Here is an 8141-nt window from a genome sequence, read left to right on the forward strand (position 1 = left end):
CAGTGTGCTCGGCCAAATACTAAAATCCGAAATCATCAATAAGAAAGAAATTATTTGTAACGACCCACTCCACCATATGGTATGATATTGTTCACTTTGGGCCTGAGCCCGCACGATTTTGCTATTAGGTTTTACCCAGGCCTCATACCAATTGGAGATAATGCCACCACATATAAGCACTTCACCTTTCCCTTACCCAGGCGATGCGAGATTGTGCACCTGTAGCTCGTCCAGTGTGGTAGCTTACTAGTGCCTCGCACCTGCCCATGGCAGACCTGCCCATAAGGTCGCTACAATCACCCCCCCTTTGGGGCTAACATCTTTATTGGCCACACTTCCGGCTAGGGTGAGGGTCGTTACAAATGGTATCAGAGCCAAAAGTGGACAATAGTGTCTTATATGTGGTGAGGGTCATTACAAATTCCCTATATTTGGAAGCACTAAATTCACATCTTAAACCATTAAAGCCAAAGGGCTACGATGATTGTGGCGACCTTATGGGCGGGTGTGTGTGAGCGTGTACAGGTGGCACCACACACTAGGTGATTTACGGGTATACAATCCCACATCACCTGGGTAAGGGAAAGGTGAAGTGCTTATATGTAGGTGTGTCACTCAATTTGGTATGAGGCCTTTTAGGATAAAACACGAGTAAAATCATGCAGACTCAGGCTCAAAGCGGATAATATCATACCATGTGGTAGAGTGGGTCGTTACAAATGGTATCAAAGTCTAATCCAGCTGGAAGTGTGGCCAACGAGGACGTTAAGCCCCAAAAAGGGTGTGTTATGACCTTGTGGGCGGGGGTGCACAATCCCACATCGCCTGAGTAAGGAAAAGGTGAATACTTATATGTGGTGGTATTATCTCCAAATGGTATGAGGCCTTTTGGGGTAAAATCCAAGAGTAAAATCTTGCGGGCTCAGGCCCAAAACGGACAATATCATATCATGTGGTGGAGTAGGCCATTAAAACCGTGTCGGCTCACATCTTAAACCATCAAAGCAAGGGGGTGTTTGTGGCGACCTTGTGGGCGGCTGTGTGTGAGTGTGTGTAGGTGTCACCAATAGTCTACCACACTAAGCAATGTACAGTTGCATAATCCCACATTGTTTGGTTGTGGATGGGGCAAGTGTTATATGTAGAGTCAACACTCTTCTATGACACAACCCGTTTTAAAGCCATGCCATGGACCTACCAGAACTCTGGAGTTAAGCCTGCTTAACCTGGAGTAGTACTAGGATGGGTGACCCCCTGGAAAGTCTCTGGTCTGGGGGAGTCAAAAGTGGATAGTATTATGTCTGGCCAGGGTGAAGTTCGTTACAAATGGTATCAGAACCTGAATAATATCTGGAAATTTTTGTAACAACCCACTCCACCACATATAAACACTTCACATTTCCCTTACCCAGGCAATGTGGGATTGTGCACCATAGATCATCCAGTGTGATAACCTGCTAGTGCCTCGCACTCGCCCACGGCACACCCGCCCACAATGTTGCTACAATCACCCCCCCTTTGGGTCCAACGTCCTCATTAGGCACACTTCCGGCTGGACTAGGGTGAGGGTCGTTACAAATTTTTTATATCCATTCTTGCTTTTTGAGTTCTCCCTCACATATAAGCCGATAAATGGTATCAGAATCAAAAGCGGACAATATTGTGTCTTATATGTGGTGGAGTGGGTCGTTACATTATTACAATATTTGGAAGCCCTAAATTCACATCTTAGATTTAGAATTGGAGGAAATTCATTTTAAACTTTGAACTAAATTTCCTTCAATTTTCTAATCTAAGGAATTGGTGCTCATCCCAAGCACAAGGTAAGAAAAGTTGGTTCAATTATTTTTAAACTGCAAACACTTTACAATATAAATCAAGTCCAGAATCATGAATCAAGAAGACAGAAGAGGCAACTGCTAACATTTCAGGTGCTTTATCATAAGATTTCTGATTGTATAATTCCAACTGAACTATGATGTCCGTGAACCTCAAAATATATAGAAAGCAGTATCAAATAATTCAAATTAAGCAATATAATATAAGAATGGTGCCGGAGCATTTGGGTGTAACAAAAAATTTTAATTGATAATCATCTTGCAAATAGTAAGGTTTCTAGAATGACAATGACATTGTAGTGAGATATTGTTTTATTAAATTCTTAAAAATTGTTTAATGTTCCAAGCAACATGTTACAAGCTTCACCCTGACTAATGGTTTAGTGCTTCCATGACTTTGTGGGTAAACGGAGAGAGCACAAATAATAAACAATATATATATATATATATATATATATATATATATATATTCCAAATTATGATAATAAGTAATTTTCTTTGACGAAAGACCATGGATGACTCGGTAGTGGATTTTGATTTCTGCTTTCCTTTTCGTTTCATTGGGGGACAGAGTCATTTCTTCACGATTTCATGTCTCAAAAGAAATTCAGCCTTTAAAAAACACATTGCATTATAAAAATAAAAAGAATTAGTGGACTTGACTAATGATTTCTTAGCCCTTTCTTTTTGACGAAATATGATATGCAGGAGATTATAGATGATTTGATAAATTGTTTCACATGATCAGATCGTGTTAGTTCCTCCTTGTCAGTATAAATAAAGGTGCGTTAACAGATTATCTTGTTTCTTTTGATGACATAGATGAATATAATCATTTTTTTTTTTTTTTTTTCTGTCAAACAAAAACAGCACTACACAACAATAAAATTACAAAGAGCATCCGGTGCAAACACCAGGATGAAAACATACAAAGTTACAAACAACAAGCAACAAACCAAAGCGATTATAGTTCATCACACAAACCTCGATTATAAATATAATCATTGCAGATAGAGAAAATCAAGCATATACCTATGAACTATTATTTATTTTAAGAAATTGAAAATTTTCGATCTCAACAGTTTTGCAATGACTTGTACACAATCTAATTGTTTAGAATCTGAAACTAAAATTAATTTTATTGGATATATATACTTAGACTGTCTCACTTTCATTGATAAGAGAGGGAACCTTCTAAATTGATAATGAAAAGATATATAGATGTATACAGACGGGAACAAATGAGTTTATAATCTGTAGCCAAAAAATACATCATTAGTAATTGTCACAATACTGTTACGTTAAACTTTGAACTCTTTTTTACTTTAAAAACATGATACTTTTGTCACTGTTTTTATAGTAACGGTATCCAATCTAACTAATTAGAATATGAAACTAAAATTGATTTTATTAAATATTATTGAGCACAGCGAAAGCTCTGATATCAAATTATCAAGTGAACAAAATAATTCTTGAACAAAGAATACGAATTTTATTAATACACAACAAAAGATAGTCGTATAAATAAAGGTGATGATCACATGGTTTTCTTGAGAACATAAAAAAATAAATTTTTTCTTCACTGATTCTAAAAATGATGGCCTTACAATATTGTGAGTATATATATATATATATATATTGGGGAGGTTGTGAAAAATATATATTTTGTAATTGGCTAATTTCGTTGTCAAAACAAGTCCGATTGAGTTGTAAAATTTTGGTTCAAAATTGAAGATCGTATGCAGATTTGAAGAAGTTCAAGTGTTTATACTTTGATACGCTCCGGGATGATAAGCACAATGTTTTAGGAAGTTTTGTGAGTGTGTGAGAACACTTAAGAAGTTTTGGAAGTTTTTAAAGGAAAAAATACATTCTACCCAACTTGAATTGGTTCAAGAATTCAGGGAACATGTTCAACATCTGAGGGAATAGGTTCAAGAATTCAGGGAACAGGTTCAAGAATCAAAGAGAAACTTCGAAATTCAGTCTGACCATCTTGAACCGGTTCAATGCTTCCTGATCAGTTTATAAACTTCAGTTTCCTTATCCGTTCTGATTCGTTTTTGGACCAGACTTCCTGCTAAAACCTATGCACGAATTTCACTTGTTTTACAAGTAATATTCTTAGGTCTTCCAAACTTCTATATAATGCCTCTTTCATTCAACATTGAGGTACGGCCTTTTACAAACAAAATTCAGATCTAATTGAGAGCCATCTTTGAGGGATTTTTTTATTCAGAAAATCAATCTCATTTTTTTTTTTTTTATTTTGAGAGCACACATATAAATACAAGAGTGATTTAGGAGTGTTGTTCTCTATCTCATCGGAATTAATGGAGCATAATTGAAGATTCAAAGATTCCAAAAAACAGAATTCATTCATTTTTCATCAAATTCAGATCTTCAAGAAAAGGGGTGAAGCGATTGCACTTTGAATGGGTCAAAGCATTCATGGAGTGTTATTTGATCTACCTGTAACTCTATTACGTACAGACATCAAGAGTAAGCTTGAGGTCGAGAGTAGTTGGACGGGAGAGTTGTAAAGCCAGGGATTGTCAGCAATTGGTTTTTGGTAGAACGATAGGGTGTGAGCTTGATTCAAAGTTCAGTGTTTTTTTTTTCAAACATAGTAGATTGTTTTGCTTTGGACTGCACAATCCACGAGGTGTGGTTTATTCTACCAATTGGGGTTTCCTTACTAAAAATCTTGATCTTATCTCTTAAACTTTATTTACTTTACTTGCACTTTATTTTTCTTCATCCATGTCGCCCTCTTGAACCTGTTCATCATGAACTAACTTCAGTGTTCTCATCATCTGAAATATCTGAATCAGATAAAGTAACAATGTGAGGACATTTGTTTATAAAAGCAACTTAAGAAAAATCATTGCAATCATCATGAAAAGATTCATTATCACTAAAAGCAGAATTTTCACAAACAGACACTTTCATTGTTTTTCCTTTATTCCTATCATTTTGTTCTTTCTTAGGACTAGGACAAATATTTGAAGTGTGACCTTTGCCACCACAATTCCAGTAAGTAAATTCAATTTTTTTTGACTATTCTACTTTCTTTTCATTTACTTTAAATTTTGACCCCTTCTCAAAATTTCTAGGATTGTACCCATTGTCATTCCTTCTTCTATGTTGTCTTTGCAAAAACTGATTAAATTTCCTAGTAATGAAAGCTACATCTTCGTCTAAATTTTCATCAATAGAATTATCAACTTGTGTTGATTTTAATGTAAGATTCTTTTCTTTATGATTTTGATCAAAATTTTGCATCTCAAAATTTTTCAGTGATCCTACAACTTCATCAACCTTAGCACTAGACAAATCCCAGTGTTCAATACTGATAGTTTCTACCCTTATTTGAAATCTTTTAGGTAAAGACCTTAAAATTTTCTCACATATTTTCTTATCACTAACTCTTTTGCCTAAGTGACAAAGTTTAGAAATTATTTCAAGAAGATTAGAATAAAAATCAAAAAATGATTCATCTTCATTCATCACAATGTTCCCAAATTTATGAGAAAGTATTTGAATTTTGGACAGCTTCACTTTTGAAGTCCCTTCATGAGTAACTTGCAAAATATCCCAAGTGTCATTAGCAGTTTTATAATAAGAAATTCTAGCATATTCAGATGGAACAACAGAATTAATAATTGCATAGAAAGCTTTTCCATTAACATCTTTACACTCAGTTGCAAGTGCAGCGTAGTTAAAAACATCTTTCAAAACTTGAACTACTTTACCATCCACAGTTTTTTCCTCAAAGGGAGGTGTATAACCTAATTCAACTACAACCCATACTTTACCTCCTGAATTTTGAAAATAAGCTCTCATTTTTTATTTTCAAAAATTATAATTATCTCCTTCAAATAAAGGACCACAATGATTAGATCCTTCTTCTTTCAAAACATAAGACATTATGAAGGAATTTTTGAAAACAATAAAAAAAACTTTCCATAAGGATCAACTCAATGTGTAGAGATTGGCTCTAATACCAATTTGCGAGTTGTGCAGTGGAAGATTACTTGGATTTTAAAAGCAGATCTATGTATGATCTCATTTTTTTTGTATTAGCCTTAGGATAGCATGTATATTGTGCATCGATGTTGGAATTGACCATAGTGCCCTTAAATGACATCGGGTTTGGGTAAGGACCCGGTTAGCGATTCGGACCCTCGGATTTGAGTAGTTACAGAAAAAGTTGGCATATTTGAAAATATACATAATTAAGTAAAGTTTTTTTACATTTTACCTAATATTGTTTATGTGTACAAAAGGCTAAGAGAGAGAAATCGGTTTCCACACTTTGAGTTGCAATTTAGCACGTTATTCGTTCTGCACAAAGAATCTCGACGTTTGCCTTGATCTCTACGAGATTTGCAATTACAGATCAAGATATTTATATCTAACTATTCATTTATGCATTATAGACATGTAAAAATAATGAAGTTTTAAGATTTGAAATTCATGTTTATTTGTGATTAATGCTCGGCACGAATTATTAAAGTTTACATAAATACCGTTCATTCACATGGTTAGATAACATAAAGAAAACCAACCAACTTTTATGTACATTCCTCATTGATTGGTTGTTTTTTTTGCTACATTAATTTTGAGTGTTAAATTGCCCTTTCATAAAAATTGATTCAGAAAATTATGGTTTTTATTGAAGAAAGAGTTCACTCCTAAAACATATAATATTTTATTTTATTTTTTTCAATCATACTGTTATACCCCCTAATTTTGGAACACGAGTTGATCAAGTTCGCGCACAAAATTAGGGAAATATCAAAACAATTAAAGTATTTAAACAAGCACAGAATACAAAGATGAATAAGAAAGAATAAATAAACCGCTAAAGAAAACTAATAAATAAATATTCCATTAATAATTCCCCCAAAATTTACAACTCGGGAATCCTATAACCAAGGACCCCTTAACCAAAATCCACTATCCAGAAGTTCATTATTAAATACTAACAAAAAATGAAATAATAATAATATCCTACTTTTAAATAAATAGAAAGAATGGATAAGTCCTCCAGCTGCGGATCCTTAGCCGTGATGAGACTTGAACTTTTAATAACCTGAAAAACAAATCACGGGTTAAACCTTACCGGCAAGCTCTCTTTACCAGGCCTCTGAAAACCAATAAGCAAATCATCTATACCAAAACCAACCCTAATAAAGTTTTAACTTAATATGCGATGATATACAAATATGTAATTACTTATATATATACAATACTCCTACCCCCTAATAGATTCATTAAGTTGTCAAAACCATTAACCAATGATTAAAACATAATCATATCTAAACCAATCCACAATCTCCTTTTTATTTTAAAGCGAAACCCTTTTAACCTTAATTCTAATTTAAATAATTATTAAATCATTTAAATAATAAATCATAATATAAGGAATAATTCCTTTAATCCAAAACCCTATAACCATTCATGAATGATTTTATTTATTTAAATCATAACGCAAAGATTTATACTTTGTCAATTCATTCATGCATTCTCCAATATTATTTTATTAATATATAAAAAATAAAATAATACATTAACCTACAAATTTTAGATTATTCTAATTTAAGAATATCTAATCCTAATCCTATCTATACATATAATAACCACAGATGAAATTTTAATCATCTAACACATAACAATTTAATTATATTTTGGCAAATCAACCATGCCATTATAAATATATTTATTTATATATTGGCAATTCAACCATGCCTCCACAAGTATATTTATTTATATATTGGTAAATCAACCATGCCTCCATAAGTGTGTGTGTGTGTGTGTGTATATATATATATATACTTTTAAACTAGCAATTCATCCATGCTTCTTATGTATGTAATTTATTCATTCACATACTTGGACAATATATATTTACATTTATGGCAACTCATCCATGCCTACAATTCAACCATGTACCAACTTTAGACTCAATGATATCTAATTCATACATAGACATTTCATGTAAATTATAAGCATATCACAATTTAATAACCAGCCTATCCAAATATATTAAATAAGAATAATAATACTAATAATCTTAATTAACATACATATATATACACATATATTATATAATAAATATGTGTATAATCTTTCCCTAATAATCATTGATTATTTAAATCCTATATATATATATATATATATGCTTGTTTGTATACCTGTATTTGATGAAATTATGATAAATAAGGAAAGACGGATATATATATATATATATATATATATATACCACATTCCATAACAATATAAGAAGTTATTATATTT

Source organism: Cornus florida, unplaced genomic scaffold (genome assembly GCF_030987335.1).
Source record: "Cornus florida cultivar Cherokee Brave unplaced genomic scaffold, ASM3098733v1 CherokeeBrave_3.0.0_Hap2_Chr08, whole genome shotgun sequence".
NCBI classification, from domain to species: Eukaryota; Viridiplantae; Streptophyta; class Magnoliopsida; order Cornales; family Cornaceae; genus Cornus; species Cornus florida.